The 21249-nt window shown below is 33.8% G+C and overlaps 1 protein-coding gene across 1 annotated transcript in view; it reads right to left on the bottom strand.

The window, feature by feature from the left end:
• Positions 1–21249, bottom strand: part of SOX2 (SRY-box transcription factor 2) — a 627102-nt gene that overhangs the window by 111686 nt on the left and 494167 nt on the right. The gene's annotated exons all lie outside the window — the stretch shown is intronic.

Genomic DNA, 21249 nt, shown 5'->3' with positions numbered 1-21249 from the left:
TTTTAATACTGAACTTAGGAAAGCTAAATTTTGGTAAAGACCAATAGATAATTTATTTTCCTTCCCCCATTCCTTTTGTAAATCTTCTTCCACACTCTTGGGCATATTGATACACAATGTATTTATTCATTTAGCTACCAAACTTTTTTTATTCTTGCGAAGAAGGTAAAAAAGGAATATCTGGTTTTAATTTATGTTTCTCGTATATGAGAAGTTTAAGCACATCTTTATATATTTAAAAGCCATTTATGTTTCCTAGCCTGGGGTCTATATTCATCACCTTTGTTTTTCTATTATCCTTTAGTCACTTTTTTCTATGCTGTAGGGACTTTTAATATGTTATGGAAGTTAGTTTTTGTCTGTCATATGTGCTGCAAATAACTTTTCTATTTTGTCTTTTGACTTTATTTATTTTTTACTCATTTATTTTGCACTGCAGAGATTTAAAAAAATTTTAATGGTCAAATTGATAGGTCTTTGGTGAAGTCTTCTGAAATTTATGTCATGCTTTGAAAGACCTTCCCTACTCCAAGACTGTAAAACAAAATTAATTTTTCCCCCTTAGTTCTTTGCTCTGTCTGGGATTTATTTTATAGTAAGGAGTGATAGAGGGAAAGGTGCATACCACATTCCTCTACTAATTTAGTCAGGCAAGACTCTTTGTAGAATGATACACCCTGGTTTCTTTAAGCCATCAGGTACCTACCACTCAAAATATTATGAAGCCATCTAACAAAATAACTCCTATATCAAACAATGTTAACATGTGGCAAAACATTTTCAGTCATTTAGATCAGTATTTTCTGAACTTCATTCAGATACTACTGCTGTAATTTTTGACAGTGCCACATTAACTCTCATAATAGTTTTCTTAATTTGAATTATGTAATTTTATTGAAAAATGGCACTTTACATCATAATTTAATATTCTAATTAAATTTCTGAAAGCATATTAAAATAACTATTAAAATTTTACCTCTATACCACTAATACCTCACTTACCACTTTGGAAAACAGTGATCTAGTTAAAGCCAAATATACAGAAGCTTGGAGCTCTCTAAAACAAAATATAGAATGACCAACAGAAATTTTCAGTTTTTATACTTGAAGTGTAACTGGTTTGGTAAAGACTGTTCATACACACACACACACACACACACACAGACACTTCACTAAAACAAAAGTAAACAGAAAAGCTCATTCTGCTGCTATGCATGAAACATTCTCTACAGCTCTAAAGAAACACATTCCACTGTTGAAGGTGAGTTTTGCTGTTTGCAGATTAAAACACCTGCCACTGTATCAAAAATAACTGAAATTGGATGGCCCAAGAGGAACTGTAAGGAATATTTCATTTTGCCTGGACTTTTGTAGTGGATAGCTTCAACATTAATTCCAGGTAGTACAGGCTTTTTTTTTTACGAATAATAATAATCATCCTACTTGAGTCTAATTAGAGCCCTAGATACACAGAATAAAGTGCCTAGGGAAGATAAGTTCTTTTGACTATATATTTACATTGTATATTATTTTTCATTTCTAGAAGTGGATGATGATTTTACAACTCATTTAGACAACAAGATTTAAATAATAGTGAGATAATCGGAGGCAGTGTACTGTATAGATTCCTGGAGAATAAGGCAGCTGAAGAAGTGTAAGAGAAGATGTTAGTTTTCAGTCAAAGTATACGTACAGCCACTAAGTGGAAAAGAAACACTACTGGGTTGTCCTACGATAACTAAAAATGGTCTTTGTTTAAGTGGCAACTAATAATGTAAAATCTCAGATATCTTAATAGTGCGTATTCAGGACATCATACTGTTTTGTGTTACTGCCTCATCAATAATGAAAACAAATATAGCTAGTGTTTAGTAAGTGATGCTGTGTACCAGGTGTTTAGAAACACCATTGCATTTAATCATGATATTAGTGCTTCCATATTAGAGATGAGAAAGTGGAGTCTTTGGGAAGTAAAGTAATCTTACCCAAGTCACACAGTTAGAAAGCAGAAGAGTTGTGACTTAAACTCAGGCCCTTAAAAGAGCAAACGTTTTCCATGAAAGCATGATGCTCTCCCAGTCGGTCCAGCTCCTTCCACCTCCTGAGACTAACCCCTCTTCTGTCTTGGAAGGTAAACCCAGGCAGAATAAAGCACCTGGACCTCACATGCAGCTTCTCTCCTGGCAGGAGAGAGAAGAGCAGATCAAGGAGTCGAGTCTGGCTTTCACTTAAGAAGGATGATGAAACTAATATCTCAAAATAAAAAGTTTTAGACTTTTGTAATAAGTAATCTGTCATTCAGGCCACAAGTATTTATTCAGTGTCCGTGGGGGTGCAGAGTTCTGTGTTAGCTTCCTGCATCCCTTCATCCATCCCCTGATTTAGTTCAAATAATTCATGCAGTTTGGGCTGAAAAGAAACAAACAACATTTGAGGATTCCGTTTCATAAATCCCCCTGCAGGGCATTGACTGGCAGCTCACTGCATCTCTTATAGCACATTTCATATCCCTGGGGTGTACAAAACACTTGCACTAATGTAAAATATGAGACTATCAAATGGAATGTTTATGGAGATTTTCCTACAGCTGCAACTTAGGAACTCATTCTCTGTAGAAATGTTGCCAGGATTCCCCAAAATTAAACAGAACCATCCTCTGACTAGAGTCAGCAAGTAATAAATTTTTTTTGCATTTCCCATAAGGTCATGATGTCATATTCTATAGGTGATTCTCATAATTTGGGGCAACATGCTGTCAGGTACTATAAAAGAATAGTCAGTCAAAAGCAGTTAACTCAACAAGGATGTGGAGAAAAGAGAACCTTTGTGCACTGCTGATGGGAATATAAATTGGTACAGCCACCGTGGAAAACGGTATGGAGTTTTTTCAAAAATTAAAAACATGACCCAGAAATTCCACTTTCGAATAGCTGAATAAAACAAAAGCACTAACTTGAAAAGATATATGCACCCGTGTTCACTGCAGCATTATTTACAATAGCCAAAATATGGAAACAGCCTGTGTCCATCAATAATTGAATGGACAAAGATGTGATACACACACACACAAAGGAATATTATCAGCCATAAAAAGAATGAAATCTTGCCATTTGTGACAACATGGATGGATTTTGAGGGCATTATGCTAAGTGAAATAAATCAGACAGAGAACAACAATTACTGTATGATTTCACTTGTACATGAAATCTTAAAAACAAAACAAAGGAACAAACAAAACAAACAGACTCATACAAACTGGAGGTTGCCAGAGGAGACGGGTTTGAGGGGTATAAAACACATGAAGGAGATTAACAGATACAAAATTCCAGTTATAAAATAAATGAGTCATGGGGATGGAATGTACAGCATAGAGAATATAGTCTGTAATATTGTAATAACTTTGTATAGTGACAGATGGTTACTAGACTTACTGTGGTGGTCATTTCAAATGTAGATAAATACAGAATCACTATGATGCACACCTGAAACTAATATGATACTATATGTCAATTATACGTCAAGTTAAAAAGTAGTTGCTCAAGATAAACAATATTGTATAGTATACAGAGAATAGTCTTGAGAGACAAATAAACCTAGGTTCTAGACTCTGATCCACCACTTCTTAACTGACTAATCATAGCAAATAAAGAAGTCTCTGAGAAACAAGTGTCCACATTTGTAAAATAGGAATCATGTCTATCTCAGGGGACAGTTAACAGGGATTCAATGAAATAATGACCACATGTAAAGTACACTGCAAACTTTCTGGCACTTAGAAGGTATTCATCAAATGTTAGTTCCTTTTCCCTTTTGCATCCCAAATAGTTCAGATACACTGATTATTTACCCCAAATAAAAGTGGCAGGGGAAAATATAATCTTACAAAGAGATCAAGGTGATCAGATATTTCTTATAGCAAGGTACTTTGCATCATATGTACATTTGATACAGGGTTGAACTTTCACTGCAGAGCACATTACATTAGGATGTCATATAATCTAGTCTGCAGAAAAATAAAGTACATTTCAAAAGTAGCTCCATTTTATAATTTTTATGAGTATTATCGCCAAAGTTACTTTTGGTCATATACTGATTCTCACTTCAGTATATTTATAATTTATTTTTCATATTCACAGAGGTACCCCAAGTGTTTTGTGAATTTATTTTTTAAAAGCTACCTTAAAATAATATGTATAACAATCATGGAATAATAGTAATGGAACAGTAATTATAAGTACTAACATGTTCGCTAAAATACAGCACTTGCCACATGCCAAGTATCTGATGCGTGCATTTTAACTGCTTTACCTCATGTAATACACCAAACAACCCAAAGAGAAAGGTATCATCTTCTTCCTCCTCCTCCTCCTCCTCCCCCTCCTCCTCCTCCTCATCCTGTTTTACAGAGGCACAGAGTGGTTAAGAGCTTAAGATCTAGAGTTATTATGTGGAGTATAAAATACATAGGGGGAGGGGAAAAAAAGATAAAGTATCTGTTGCTTTTTATAAAATTTTAGCCTTTTGAAGTTCAAAGATAAAATGTGAAGCTACTTGGTGTTTTTGTTGGTTTCTTGAACTATTTGGGCTATTGCCCTGTCCAGAATCTTCTACCTATAATAGTCTGGATTTGTTTCCTTTGCCAAGGCTGTAATTTTCTGTAATAAATATCTGGATGAAAACTATAGAAAATGGGATCAAATACCATTTTTTTGTATATGATACAAGTATATTTTAAGAGAAGTACTCCAAGGACTGAACAGCTTTTTAAAAAGTTATTTCCAAGACCCTTGGATTTTCAGGCAGAGTCTTTACATGAGAAGTTAGTGGTACCACTATTAGGTCCTATGTGGATCTGGGGATGTGGGCTATAAAGGCAAATAAGATGTAATCCTGCCTGAAATGAATGGGGTACTTATATTGGCAGTATCAGCTATCTGATTTCCTGAAATATTCTGCTGGATAATATGGTTATATCTGTACTATTTGGAAAATGACCTGTTCATAGTTTCCACATATTCCTGAACAGCAACTGCCAGTCAGTGTCAAATCTGGCTTGAACACACTATAATTTCAATTAAGTGGTACACCATTTAAATATGCACATAAATAAATTGCATAGAAAAATTATGGAAGGAGAACAGAATGATCTAACAATAATGCTTGTCAAACTTATGGTAAACACCTATCATGACAAATTTCCCTGACATTCTTCTCTCTAGTGAAAATACATACAGTAATATTTCTATTACAAATGCTTTTAACAGTAAACTTTGATGTCAGAAGCCTGGTTGTGAGAAGGAGGAGGAGGAATAGAGAGAGCTTTTGGGGGATTCCTGTCTCACCACACTTTAATGGGACATTGAACTCGTGTTAAGTGTATTTTGCTGTGAATTTTGGTCTTCTGGGCTACCTGGGAGATTCTATCCACTCTTAAGTGGATCTTAAGAGGCCTAAGGGCAAGGGGTATTTTTGCCAGTCTTAGGCCACTTAAATCCAGAGAGTAAGGTATTTCAGTGAGACTTCTGTCCCAGTTTGCCTTGGACAAGTTCATATATAAGATGGTGCCCTTCTCTTCTACCACAGTGGTTGCTATGAACCCAGATCTGAAGACATGAGATCTGGTCCAATCTCCCTCCCACAGAAGTCTCCCCAAGTCCAAGTCAGGTGTGTCACTATGGACATATGACAGTCTCTTTGTGCCTCACTTTCCTTATCTGTAAGTTTAGGATGATAATAGAACGTATCTTACAAGGTGGTTGTAAGGATTAGTATTACCTGCCATTAGATGATTATATGGTAGAACAGACCTGCGTTCAAGTGCTCTTCTTGTTATATACTACCCCTGTGACCTCGGGCAGAATATCCAATCTCTCTGAGCCACAGTTTCTGTACACTGCAAATGGGAAACAGTCACTGACCTTTCAGGGTGGATGTGATGATGAAAAATAATGTATGAAAATTACCTAGACCACACCAAGTATTCGTTTTAATTTAGTTATTTTAAATTAAGCCCTCATTTGTGTGTCTACTGTGTTTGAGTTCCTGTGATATTTGCTATAAGGAACATGTGGATTTACAGTGTGGCTGGTGAGTATCTTGAATTATGAAGAAGGAAGTTATCACACCACTGTATTAGCCATTGTTTTGTCATATTTCTATCTTGTGGAACTAAGAGCTGTCACAAATACATAATACCTGAAGTGATTTGAGGATAAAGTGCTTAATTGTCTCTAAGCGTTTATTAGTTTCACCAGTTATCAAATGGCTTATTCTGACACTGAGCGCATACGTTACATATAGACATAAAAATTATTTTCTTCCAAATCACTTTGTGTTTGACTGATATGTAAACTATACTTTGAACTTTTCCACTAGTAGGTACAGTACCTGTAAATCACATAGAGGTTGGCTATTTGTATTCATGTTTTTTAAAATATGAAGTCGCTATTTTATACGTACAGAACAGAAAAAATATATTGTAGCAAATGTAATAATATAATACATATAAATATAATTATATAATATGTAATAAAATATATAAGAAATATAAAAATAATAAAACAAGAACTCATGTACCCTCCACTCTACTTAAGTAGAAGTGTCCTTTCCTAATTCCTCTTTATTTAGAAAAGGTTAACTACTTTACTGAGTTTTGTGTTTCCTATTCTTTTTCTTTTTATCCAGTGTTGTTACATTTGTATGTCTATACACACCTCACCAAATTGCAGATTATTTGATGAAAAAGAAGATGTTTTATATATCTCTGTATTCATCTGCCACTCCAAGAATATGCCAAAGATAACCAAAAGAACAGATCCTTTATACATCTTAGTACATGTCAGCTTAAGAAAGTCAGCCTGAGACTCAGTTTCTCATCTGTAAAATGGGAATAAACAGTCTACTTTGTGAGGAATATTTTAAGCATTTACTGAATTCATGTTTTCAAAATATTCCTCATAGTGCCTGTTAACTGTAGCTGTTCTTCAAATGTCAGGTCTATCCTATTTCACTGCTATGAACTATACCAGAGGGCTTGAAAGATCTCTATCCTATAACTTTATTAAGTTGGGGAATCCAGTTGTTGCTATTGTATTCATGGTGCCTACCTATCTCTAGGTGGGTAGGGTGAATATCAGCATGTCTTTCTAACGTGTTATTTCCATAGTCCTCTTAGGAAAGGTCTTTATTGAATGACATTAGTATTATAAATTGTCTTGAATTGAGATAGGCTCTGGTCTCTCAATCTCTAAAGGCCATACTATTCTATTACATTTTCTAGCCTTATATGATACTCTCTTTCTGCCGAGATCATTGTTGGATGAATGTATTTTGCATGTATCTTCCAGTTCCCTTATGACAAAGCACATCATGGAGACTTTTAACTGGAGATATTGCTCATGTGGATGGACAGAAGTTAGACATTATTTTTAGGAGTAGATCTTGGATTACTGTGAAAATGGCCCTGTCTCTATTCTCTTGTTGTCTTTCAGTGTCTAATGTCATCCAGGATATTCTTGATGCAAGATTATTTGTTATTCCATCTCCAAGAAAGATAAGTCACAACCCACATAATGTCAATGTACATATTAGCCTACATATCCTGACTGGTTCTGGAAATTCTTTAGAATGATCATTAATGCCAGTTTTAGAAAACCTAATGTCACGTAGTTAAGATTATTCCCATTTTTTCAGAGAGAAAGTGAGGTAAAATGATTTGTCCTAATCTAGCAGGAGAATATGTATCAGTGGGATGTTACTTATAGTGCTACCTCTTGATTTTAGATTTTCTTTTAAAAAGAAGACTTGAATGCTTATAAAATTTTTGCACAGAAAAATAAATCCATTCTTATAAATCACTCGTTTGCTCATTTTTCATGGATTACACAAGATAAGTTCCTTTAGAAATGAACTACCAATATTTATTTTAGAAGGCCTCCTTATTCCTTTATATAATTTAAAAAATACAATATGGGAAAATGTTCCTTAACTCTTGTCAAAAAAGAATAAAGAATTATCTTATTTGATCAGTCCATCACAGCTCTGTGGGAGAAGAAATGTAAGATTCAGCAATCATGCAAATAATCACAGCTTGGAAGGATCTTCATGGGTGATTATCTAAGTTGGTTGAAACTCTGGCATGATTCCAGAGGAACCCTCCTGCAATCGCCCACCCAGGCTATTCATAAAAGAACAGTATTGGAAGGCTCCTGTGGAAGCACTCCATAAGATAGATGATGTCTGTGATACAAAGGTCTTGGAAGGATAATAGTTTAAGCCTTTGACCTCATCAGGAAGAGATCAAACTACATATATATTCACCTCTCTGACCATCCACCCATCCATCTATTCATTCATTCACCCATCTATCCATACCTGCCAGTCTGTCTGATATCTGAAAATCACCAGCTTTAATAGAGCACCGTAGGCCGTAAAGTGTTCAGCAAAATAGACTACATGAGAGCACGTGTCTCCTACAAGACGCAGTAGTGCATATCATCAGTGCTTTTCCCACAAATGCCTCTGAAAATTCAAACTAATACATGAACATCCATAAAGTCGTAGGTTCATGAACCTGGAAGGGAACTTGTGCAATCATCTAGGAGGAAGAATTTTCAAATAGAAAAAAATCACAGTTATATAGATGTAACATTTCTAAAAGAACAGGAAACTGACATGAAGAAATAAACACACCCGATAAAGGATTGAAGAGTGTACTTTTAGCACAATAGGCTAACATGTCTAGAAAAGACAGAGATACCTTTGTCATAAGTAATAAAATTTTACTCAGACATTGCCTATTATTTGATAATACTGCCTCTGAACTTTCAGGTCAATAATACAAATTATATTAAGATTTCTTTTAGGTACAAATTTCTATCAAAACATCACGAATTATACCATGTAAAAAAATCAACAACAAATAGTACACTGGGGGAAAGAGCAACATTTAAATAAAATACTTTCAATTTTCCCTGAACTCAAGTAATAGCTTCTATTTTATCATATTTTTACAGTTTCCTTGACAGAAAAGTGAGATCAGGAGCAAGACCCTTATTTTAGAACGTGTGGTCACTGGACAGTATTTTTCTCTTGAGATAAGGTTATCTTCTGACTTTTGAAAGATTATTTTGACCATGATCTTGCTGTTCTCATATAAATCTTACTTTCATCCTGAAATGAGACCAATTCCAGTATGGAGACGTCGGCTACAGATTATCCATGACCAAAATCATTATACTGGAAAAATGAAGTCCAAACTAGTGTGTCTGAATTACAGCTTGAAGAAAGTCATTGAAAGGCTCCACTCTTCACGTCTCTAGTATCTTAAAGCCTGGCTTACTCAGCTGTTCTATTCATGGAAAACATGGTGTGATCCAAAATCTAAAGGCACAAGGTTGTTTTCAGTTTTTAGTTGTTGCTTTTGTTTTTACTTAAATAGGAAAGTATAGTCCAAGCAAAACAGATACAGCTGTGTGGGTTACAGATAAAAAGATGGATCAAAATGTATTCTTTTTAGAGGAAAAAAACATACCTTTAAAAAGTGAACACAGCTACCCTCCTACACTGCTGGTGGGAATGCAATTTGTTGTAGCCACTGTGGAAAGCAGTATGGAGATTCCTCAAAAGACTAGGAATAGACTTACCATATGACCCAGTAATCCTGCTCCTGGGCACATATCCAGAAGGAACCCTACTTCAAAAAGACACCTGCACCCCAATATTCATAGCAGCACTATTTACAATAGCAAAGATATGGAAACAGCCTAAATGTCCATCAACAGATGACTGGATAAAGAAGATGTGGTATATTTATACAATGGAATACTATTCAGCCTTAAAAATGACAACATAACGCCATTTGCAGCAACATGGATGTCCCTGGAGAATGTCATTTAAGTGAAGTAAGCCAGAAAGAGAAAGAAAAATATCATATGAGATTGCTTCTATGTGGAATCTAAAAAAAAAAAAAAAACATAAATACAAAACAGAAACAGACTCATAGACACAGAATACAAACTTGTGGTTGCCAAGGGGGTGAGGGGTGGGAAGGGACAGACTGGGATTTCATAATTTGTATAGTGACAGGCATATGCAGAATAGATAAACAAGATTATACTGTATGGCACATGGAAGTATATACAAGATCTTGTGGTAGCTCACAGCGAAAAAAAAAAAAAAGTGACAATGAGTATATGTATGTTCATGTATGGCTGAAAAATTGTGCTCTAACTGGAATTTGACACAACACTATAAAATGACCATAACTCAATAAAAAATTTAAAATGAATGTACCTAAATATTTTCAATTAACAATATTTAAATGGGTAAATGAATGAATAAATCTATCAATTACCTATCAAAAAAGTGCATTGCACATGTAGAGTGTGAGAAGCTCAGTGCTAGTTGTGAGGGAGACAAAGATACATAAACTGCAAAAACCATCAGGAATTAAAATCTAATAGACACTGTTTGGATAAATGAGTAGTACCTAGAATCATCTCATTGTAAAATTTGAGAATTCCCCTAGTAGCTTTTTTCTTTTGTCTCAGAACATACATATTTTATTTGTGAATGTAGTATGAAGTGGCCACTTCAATTGGCAAGTTTTCAAATTCTTATTTCATTTTCCACTCCTACTTGCTGAATTATCCTTCTCTTCCTCATTAACTAGTTATAGTAAACATATTTTTGATATACTAAACTGCTATTATAGTGGAAACTAAATGGAATAGAAGTAAGATATATGCACATGTGTGTATTATGTATATACACACATAAATACATATTATATACATACTATCTTATCTACTCTATCCTAATGAGTAATTATTATTCCAGCACTACCCCTTTTATTACTGTACCTTAAGTATGTTTTTAAAAGTAATAGAGTTACCTTACCTCTACTATATTTCTTTTTCAACTATTTCTTTGCATTTTGCTTCTTTAGTCCTTCAGGATATTTTAGGACCTTATGCCTTAACTTGTTTAGGATATTTGTTCTAATAACATTATATGTATACAATATCTGGCAGAATTTTATTTTTATAGTGTTTAGTTTCCCTAATCTTGAATATGTTACAGCTATATATTGTTTTTTTTTTTGAGGGGGCAGGTAATTAATTTTATTCATTTATTAATTTTTAGAAGAGGTACTAGGGATTGAACCCAGGACCTCATGTACGCTAAGCATGTGCTCTACAACTTGAGCTATACCCTCCCCCTATATGTTAAGTCTTTTAATATATCTTTTAACAATATTTTTTAGTTTTCTTCATATAAGTTATGTACTTTCCTTGTGAAGGTTTTCATAAAACTACCTAGAGATTTAAAAGTATATTTTTGCTTCTTTTGTAAAAAGGACCCCTTTAAAACTTCCATTTTCTGTAATTTTTCAGGTATGTTATCTATGTTCAAGATATACTGAATTCTTTTCTGGCCTTTCTGAGTTTACTGTACATCTACAAAAATGGAAATTGTGTCTTCCAATATTTATCATTTCTATTTCTGTTAAGTCTAATCACACAGTTGAGAAAGTGATGATACTCTGGTGGTCTTTTGAGGTGCATATTGCAACGGAGACAGATATTTTTAATTCTTGTTACAGATATGAGTCCGAACTCCTTTGTAGATCTCAAGTCCATAGAACTGGACTGATCTGAGTTCCAATTTCACTTTCTTCTCCAAACCTGTTAAACTTGCTTTATTCTTCTAAACACATGGTCTTTTGAGAAAATAAGTCAGATAACATTATTTTTCTCTTTATTAAAAATATTGCTCAATCCATAGGCAGTCATAGCTATTTTAATCTGTCTTTTGCAAAAAATCCATTGCTCAAAATTATTCAGTGCTTACAGGATAAAAAATTTTAAAACTTCTGTAGGAAAATTGTTTTTCTGAAGTTTTCATTGTCTTCAACTCTAATTTTGTGTTGCTTTTCCAAAATCATAATATGTGGCAAATCATTTGAATGAAACCATTCTTCTAATGAACTAGCTTTCTTTCATTTTTTTCTTGACAGTTTATATTCGATCATAACAATTTTCCTGGGTACCTGTTAAGAACTGAACTCTATGGTAATAAGCTTGAGGAAACGCTGAAGAAATACAAAAAAATGCCTCTAGACTATAATATACAAGAGGGAGAAGTATGGAACCTGGAGTCACCAGGCTTTATTGAGGAGAACCTTGAAGAGTGAGTAGCATTCAAGGAGGAAGGCAGAAGGTGTGTGGGGTGTTGTCATACCAGGAAGGAGGGAAACCTGAAAGCTCAGAGATGGGCACCCGGTTAGTACCGCCTTAGTAGAGGAATGGCAGGTGATACTTGTCGCTCAAGGAGAACATACCCCCTTTCACTCTTTTCCCACCTGTACCATTCCTGTGATAAATATTTCAGCTTTATTTTTACTCCAAATAAAGTTATTTAAAATGTTATATGAAGAACAAAAATTTGGTAAAAGTCCTCTGTTGTCTCTTACTATTAGATTACAACCAGAAAAAGGAAGAAAATAATAAACTAGTGACACATTCAAAATTATAAAATGCCTCTAAAATAGTCATAGATCATAAAGTATCTTATATTTCAGCATCAACCTGTCTTTAAGAACTTGTGTGAACTGATTTGGACAATAGAGTAAAATAAACATGCAATTTGTTAGCCACTAGGGATTTATAAAATCATGGGATTCTGTCTTTAACCCTTACTCATAAAGGATTAGTTGGGATAAATTTTAAAATTTATTTTAAGGAGATATTTTCAGAATTAAGTAGTTTACAATAGCCCAGACTAAAGGAATTCCTCTCAGGTTCAATTTAGAGCCAGCTTCTGTCATGTGCTCATGACCGCTGACTTCTAAACAACATGTATTAGTTCATCCTTGAATTCATTACAGAAATGATCTAATATGCACAATCTGTTTATCTTCAATTGCATCATAATATATTCATAATCTGTTCAAATTAGGAAACACAGATAATACATCTGAATAGAGTTCTCACTTTGGGAGGTACAGAGAAATTAGTAAATTAATGTAGAGGTTGATTAATGAAAGAGATTTTATTGACCTGAATGACTTGACCTGCTGAACAGTTTACACACAGTAACTAATTTATAGACTGAGAAAATCTTATTACTTGTTTATTCTCCCTCCCTCTAATATATTGTTTAAAAAATACTTTCATGTAGTAACTTATAGGCATAGACTGGGACCATAATAATTCAGACAAGAAATTGAAATGAATTCAGTATTTTACAGTATGCGAAAAGACCAAAACTTAGCTTTTATAATGCAACAAGGAAACCCAAGAATCAAAGGAATAAAAATTTTTTTTACATGCAACTTTTCCATCGTGTTTTAACTCTTCTTCCAGAATTCCCAGGGAATATTTGACTGGCAGAAGGGGAGTATAACCTTAAGTCAATGGTTCTGAAAGTGTAGTCTGCAGACTCTCAGGGTCCCTGAGACCCTTTCAAGGAGTCCATGAAATCAAAACTATTTCTGTGGTAATACTAAGATGTTACTTGTTTTTTTCACTGTTGGCATTTTGCACTAACTGTGCACAAACAGTGGCGGATAAACTGCTCATGGTCTAAGGCAGTGGCATTAAACTCTACTTGTAGTCATTATATTGTCACTTCCACATATTTATACTGAAAAAAAAAAGTCAGTTGCATTTAAGAGTTTTCTTGATTAAACAGTAAAAGTTATTAATTTTATTAAATCTTGTACCTTGAGTATATATCTTTTTCTGTATAACAAAATGGGAAATACACTTGAAGTATTTCTGCTGTGTCCTGAGGTAAGATGGTTGTCTCAAGGAAAGCCCGATCATGATTGTTTTGCAAGCTGACGTTCTGATGAGATCAGTGGTAATATTAATCATTATGGTTTGGTTTTTAAATATTACACAGTGAAATATGTCAACAGTTGGAAGATCTGAAGTGGACCTGTATTTTACAAAGGACTAACATGATATATCAAAACTAGGCATAGGTAAAAGATCCATTCAAAGTGCCAAATAATGACAAAGGATTTATATATAAAAATGTACAAAAAGTTCATTGATATTGTTTGAAATTCTATATTAAAACTAATTTCTAAAGAAACCACGTTGGTCAAGTTTTGGTCTTGTACCAAAGAATAATACCCAAAATTATCCAAAAAGGCTATTTACTCACTCCTCCCTTTTCCAACTGCACATTTGTAAGAGATCAGACTTTCTTGATACACTTCAAAATCACAACAGATTGAGTGTAAAAGCAGATATGAGCATTCAGCTGGCTTCTATTAAGCCCAATATAGGATTTGAAAAAATGTCAAGTAATGCCACTTTTTGATGGAATAACTATAGTTATTTTTTAAAGATATTATTAGTTATGTTCACATATGAGTTATTATTTTAAATAAATTATAAATGCTTTTAAAGTTTCTCTGTTAATTTCTAATATGATAAATATTGATAGATCTAACTTACATAAGCAAAAGCTCTTTGGGGTCTTCAATAATTTTTAAGAATGTAAAGGGTTTCTGAGGCTGCAAAATTTGAGAACCACAGTCTAAATGAATGCTATGAATGTTTTAAATATTTAGGATTAGATTTTATTATTGCCTAAGAGATGAAAGGTAATGAAATAGTTATATCGTTTTCTTTTTTCAAAGAATAAAAGGACTACTATTTGTTGAAATCTCATGTCCAAATGAGCATAATGAGTTTTCTGCAGATCATTTGGAATTTCAACCCCACCACTTACAGACTACACAGCCTTGATCAGACTGCTTACTTTTTCCATGATCAAGTTTCCCAACTATAAAATGAGAATAATAATGACAATGATAATATCTACCTCAGTAGTGATGTGGGGATTAAATGAGATAATCCACGTTAAATACTTGAACACAATGCCTGTCACTGTATAAGCATAAGCATTTGTTGCATTGTTATGGTCGTGAGGATAGCTCTCTCTTTGATTCCACAGTAATGAAATATGAATAATACTTTGCATATTTTTTGTAGTTTTCAGATATCTGTATACACGTGCTGGACGACATAATCCAAATATTCTATTATTGCTTCATGGAGTTGTAGTGGAAAATATTTAAGGGGAAATTTGTATTGGCTTTTTGTAAAAGGCAAAGAATCTTTTTCTCCTGTCTCTGGGGAGGATTGTCTTTTCTGAATGTTGTCAATATCAGTCTTATGATTTAGGATTATTTTTGTGCTGAATCCTTTTTAATGAATCAACCCCGCAGAAAGATTAGTATTTGCTGACACACTGATTTATGCTTCAGTATAACTGAAGGAAAGAGGTTAATTTAAGACATTGAATAACCTGCCTTTTGACACAAGTCAATCAATAAGGATTCCAGTACTAATCAAAGAGAAGGGAATTAGCTCTTACTGGGAGCCGACTGTGTTACAGGAGGTATTTCGCACTTACTCGCTAATCTTCATAACAATTCTACCAGGTAGGTATAATTATTTCCACTTTGCAGGTGAGGAAACTGAGTCTCAGGGAGCTACAACTTTCCTAAGATGGAGAGGGAAAAGAAATCACAAAGAATTAAGCCTTTTTTGACTAGAGGAGAGAGCAAATTTCCAATATAGTAGATAAGGAGCATTACAAGGCTGGAAAATAATGACGTTCATTTGCTCTCTATTAACTATAAGACTAGAAAGAAAATGGTGGGTTTAAAACGCCATACAGAATAAATAATGGGAAGATTGCTGCTTGATTGTTCAAACACTATGGCTGCACCTATAAAATTTCAACACAACTGCCAGTTAAGAATACTCAATGGAAAAAGTCCAAGTGTTAATTTGACATAATGCAGATAAAATAATCACTTAGTTGAGCAATAATTTCACTTTCCACTTTGGGTTTTCTTCATTCCATATAGTTACAGACTAGAAAAATAAATGTACTAATGTAGGTACTAACACCACTTGGAGCCTAAGAATTAGTTTAAACCTAACTCCATGTATTTTCTTCTTACATCCTCCAAAAGAAGAATTTATTAAAATAATTAGGTAGAAGTGAAAGGTGAACCGTATAATGTGCCATTTTCATAATCCTAGGATTATACAGCATATGTGAGTTTTAGAAAGTTTATTATAAATCTCTGAATAATCACAGATAAAATTCTGAGAACTAGCTGGACAGAAAGCTAAGAATCAATTCCCTTTCTGCATTCAAAACATGGTCTTGTAAATATGCAGCTTAAATAATTTAATAGTAAATGTTTAAAATAGTATTAGTGAGATATGCTATCATATTCCCTTCTTTTTCTGCATTTTACATTTTTATGAAAAAAAAATCAAGCCTTTTTAGCTGTAAAGAAGCTATAAAAGCCATAACAACAGGGTAACTTTGGGTAAGATTCTTCAGTGGTTACTTTCTGGCATTGAGACAATTAAACAGCTTTTCTAAATACCTTTAAAAAAAAAAATCAACATACTCACTGATTCACTTCCCCGACAAATCTCCAGTTTACTAGAAAGGTACAGAACCAGTATGAGGAGCTTGGATTTTAAAACCTTAAACGTACTTTCTAAGTGTGCAAGCCACGTTTTTTAATCATTAAAAATAAACACCAAAAAAGCCTATATGAAACAAGGCGTCTAAAGGAAAGCTTTTTGTGTTTTGAATACTGAGATCGACCAAACCTGAAAAGATGCAGTCAGAAAAATAAGGAAAAATGAATTCAGGATTTCACACATTTGAAGCATGCTGTACATATCCTGAAAAAAAAGCTAACAGAAAGAACTTTAATAACTCTAAATCTGGGTCATAAGACTCAAGGTTCTCTTTGTATCTCACACCAAAGAAGAGTCTAGACAGTGGTACTTACATATTTTGAGCCAAAAGATCACCAATTTTATACACTCTAAGTAAGAATGCTTTTTTTAAAAGTCCATGATTCATATAACCGACATTTAAAAATATATTCATATAACCTACAATAATTTGTAAGACTTTTGTGTCCTTCAAAATGCTGCTTAACAATCTTTCCCCCAAAAGCTGATTTTATATGTTGAAATTTACAATAGGAAAGTACATGTCATATTTCTAAAATGATTTTATGACTTAACCTATAAATCATTTTTTCTTTCTGTGGCATTTTTAGTCTGAGTATTTCTTTCTGTGAAACTTTCAGTCTGACTGAAAATTCCACACTAGTATCGAAAGTTTTCAGACCACAAATTTTGGCATTACTATGAAATATGTTATAAGACTTTGGTTCTGGCTTTATATTTAGCTTACTTATTCGACCTAAGTGACAACATTAATTGTCAACAATAAAACTTAATTGATATCAGGTGAACTAGGGACTCCATCTGGGGCCTGTTAGGACCTGATGCTGCATGGGTTTGTTTCAACAAGGAAAGGAAAAGCATTTTAACCACAGCTCTGATTCAGAAATGATTCAGAATTTGGTTGTTCTGTAGCATTTGGACCTTGTCCATGTATCAGTTATTATAAATCTTCCTCCTCCATCTTGCCCTCCCAATTTGAAATAAGCAAAATGTGTTTTAATCAGTCTCTAAGTATTTGAATTTACATACAGCACTCAAAAGCATTTTGCTTTGCACTTGCAAACTTCAGCTTTCTCTCTTTTTCAAAAATGTGTCCTCTTGTAAAGAATTATATGGAGAACATTTTGTTGTTAATAGTTATTTAAATTATTTACTGGCTTTTTTCAGTTCCCTGGAAAACATTAAGGGTGCTCTCACAATTTGTCTGGCTTGTCTGGCTTTGGCACAACTGGATTTGGAAAATCATGTTGGAATGTGAATCCAAAGCATCAAATTTTGTGAAAGCAGAGTGTTATCCCAAAAGTGTCCGGCAGCCAAGTGGTACCAGTTTCAACAATGGTGCCAGAGTATTTTTTCAGAAAGACAGTTTCTGTTTAAATCTCAGCTTTTTGTCTGGCATCTATAGTTGGTCTGTTTGTCCCGGAGAAAGACAAAGAGCCAGCAGCACCTGAAGCTTTTATCTTTTACTTCCTTTGCAAAGTCATTCCTGCTGCAGTTTCTTTATTTTACTGTATTATTTCCTTATTTTACTAAATCACTTATTGATCAGACATAGCTGGAGGGAAGATTCATATTTTGTAATACATTACATATGTTTTAGACAGATAATATAATTCCTTTTATATTTACATATAAACACAAATCTAAAAGATCAAAGACTAGATTTACTTTGAATAGTATTTATTGTTCATTCATATATATTCTTATTAAGTATATAAAAGACAGATGCTAGGTTTCGTGAAGGAGTATAAAGATGAATGAGACACAAATCTAATCTCATTTCCCTGTAATAAAATTATTTAAACTATAAAAATATAATATTGAATAACTAAAGAGAGGGAGGAAGCGGGGAGGGAAGGATGTGTGTGAGAGAGAGAAAGAGTGGGAGTAGGAGTGATAAAAACAAACATGGCAAAATGTTAGCAACTGGTAAAGTTTGGGTGATGAGTATAAAGGAGTTCTTTGTACTATTCTCATAATTTTTCTGTACGTTATATATTATTTTAAAATAAAAGTTACTGAGTGCACTAGAAAAAAAAGAAGTAGCTGAAATATCTAAGGGACTGAGGATTTGTGATGTCTAGCGTCCTCCTTACTTGTAAGAATTGTGTTTCAAGTCTCTTTTACCTCCCTACTGTTTCTGCAATCATTCTTTAAACTTGGGAGGCACTCAATAAACGTATCGATATTGAGTGCTTATCTTTTTCTTTGGAACCCCAGTTTTCAGGCAGAATTTCCTCAGATCAGACCATAAAACTATTCATAAACTGTATATACAATGGACAAGAGAAATTATGCAAAAGATGACTTTGTAAATGACTGTGTATAAGCCTCACCAACTAGAAGGCAGTATATTTGGGCTGATCTCTTGATCTCACTTGTCAAATACTATTCATTTAAAACTATCCTCACTCTCAAACTATGAGCAAGTTGTAAGCTAGAGTTTTATCCTTCTCATCCTAATACATGCAGCAGAGACCCTTGAATGTAGTAAATGCTCAGCTCATGTTTGTTGGCTGTATAAATGAATAAATACAGATTCAAACATTTTTGTGCAAAAGATCTTCAAATTGATTTCTCTTATTTTGTTTTTCACACCAAGGCTACAATGGTCGACATGAAGCTGAGTTAGCTCAGAGTGTAAAATTTGATCCATATGATTCTTTATGATAGCCTTTCTAATTAGAACTACAATGTGCAAACTATATTTAGGAAAAGGTGTATAAGGAGTTTGTCCAACAAAAGCAGATTTCAAAGCTGGAGAATATTAATGGTCAAGCCCAATATATTTAGCACGTGGTTAAATACTTAATATATTTTACTGTGACTTTTTACAGTCAAAAGCCCTATAGTATGTATACATTTTTTCAAATGACATTTGAATAAAAATGTAAAAAGCATCTACATAGATGAAGGGCATTTCTGGACTTGGAGAAACCTCTGAGGTTGGAATAATAACATTTTGAGTCATCTAAATTCGTACTTATTATCACGTAAGTGAACATTGATGCTGCCACTGGATCTTATACAAATATTCAGATTTTTGTTTCCTTGTCATTCTGAAGGTTATCTCCCTGGTCACTCTGAAAATCAGGTGACAACCATTTCCCATGATGCTTTAAGGGCTGTCAAAGTGTCCATCAAGCTGTCACCTGACCAATCGTTCCCATGGTTCTTTTAGACTTGCAGTATGATAAATTGAAAGGCAGTATTATCTGTCTGTTGTGAAGAGGAACTGTTTGGGCTTTGATAAGATACCACTACTCCCAGGTGAGAGGCCGCTGACAGCACATCAAGGCAAAACAACACATAGAAACACTGAACAGGGGAGCACAGGTTTACAAACATCTGTTGTCATTATTTATTACTTTTCTTTGGGTTTAAGTTTCTTACTCATCCTTCAATAATTCAGGAGCAGATATTTTGCTTTCTGGCTTGCAAATAACAATTGCTGCTCTTTTCATCTTGGGAGAAGAATCTTGAAATTGAAAACACATCTGCCTACCTTTGTGATTCATGGTACACAAGCTTTCCCCTTTGTAACTAACACGTTCTGCTTTCCTGCTGGTGCCGTCATTTACTTTTTAAAGAAATATCTGAGTATAAATATATTTCATGATAACAAATAATTGGATTTGGGGACTAGATAATAAAATTAATTACTTGTGTCTTAGCAGTCATAATTAATGTGCCAGTACTCAAAAAATATGAACAGGTTTGTGTTGGCATATATTAGTTAATTTATATTTTTAGTATTGATGATAAGGTTAATAAGTCTGATATTTCATAAGAAATAAGGTTTCTGACTTATTATTATCAGCTTCACTTTTTAATTATTCTGAATTATGCTAATATAAGTCTAAGAACTTGAATTTCTACACCAGAAACACGAACAGAGGGTGACATTGCCCTCCAAGGATCAACACCATAGTCAGGACTGAGATAAGAACACCTGTTTGCAAAGGCAGAGGAGGATAGTGAGGCAAAAGCTTTCTGAAGATATCTTTCGGGGAAGTGGGAATATTTTATGAGAGCTACAGAAACAATATTAAATTTAGGATTTAATCTTTGGACTTAAATATCCAAATCAGTGTCAACAGATACTTAAGTATTAAAAGCTGGATACTTGAATCCTTACTACATGTAAATATAATTTTATTCTTTAGAAGTTACTCTTTTTTTCCCTGTGATTTGTCCTTTTCCTCTTCCTTCCCCACTACTTTAATGACATGTGATGACAGGTTTTCTGTGTGCACTGTGCCCTTACAGCTATCATTATATGAACACCTGAACACACTCTTTGGCGATCACTCACGGAAAATAATCTGTTGTTATTTATTGTGGTTTTTAGCAGAATAAAAGTACCGTAGTTGGTTGCTAACATCACCACCTTGTGTACAAATATTTTTTTGCATGCAGTTTCCTAATGTCATTAAGCAGTATTGTAATTTCATTATGTAGTAATGTAGCACTTCGATTGCAGACAACATTTAAATAATTTTGTAATTCAAAATCTGAAAAAATAAGCTATGGTTTATTTTTAGTCCTTTGCAATTATTTAAGTAACTAACACTCCTCTGCACTTAAATAAGAGGCAAAAATGCCCTAGAGCCCTCAAGAACTGAGAATTTATCAACCTACTCTCTAAGAAATGGCCAAGGAATTCCAAGTAAGAAGGAAAAGAAAGAATTAAACTTCCTGAATATTCATAATAATA

This window comes from Camelus dromedarius, chromosome 2 (genome assembly GCF_036321535.1).
Source record: "Camelus dromedarius isolate mCamDro1 chromosome 2, mCamDro1.pat, whole genome shotgun sequence".
NCBI lineage: Eukaryota > Metazoa > Chordata > Mammalia > Artiodactyla > Camelidae > Camelus > Camelus dromedarius.
Note: the sequence above shows the minus strand (reverse complement) of the source record. Positions and strands in the feature narration are given on the sequence as shown.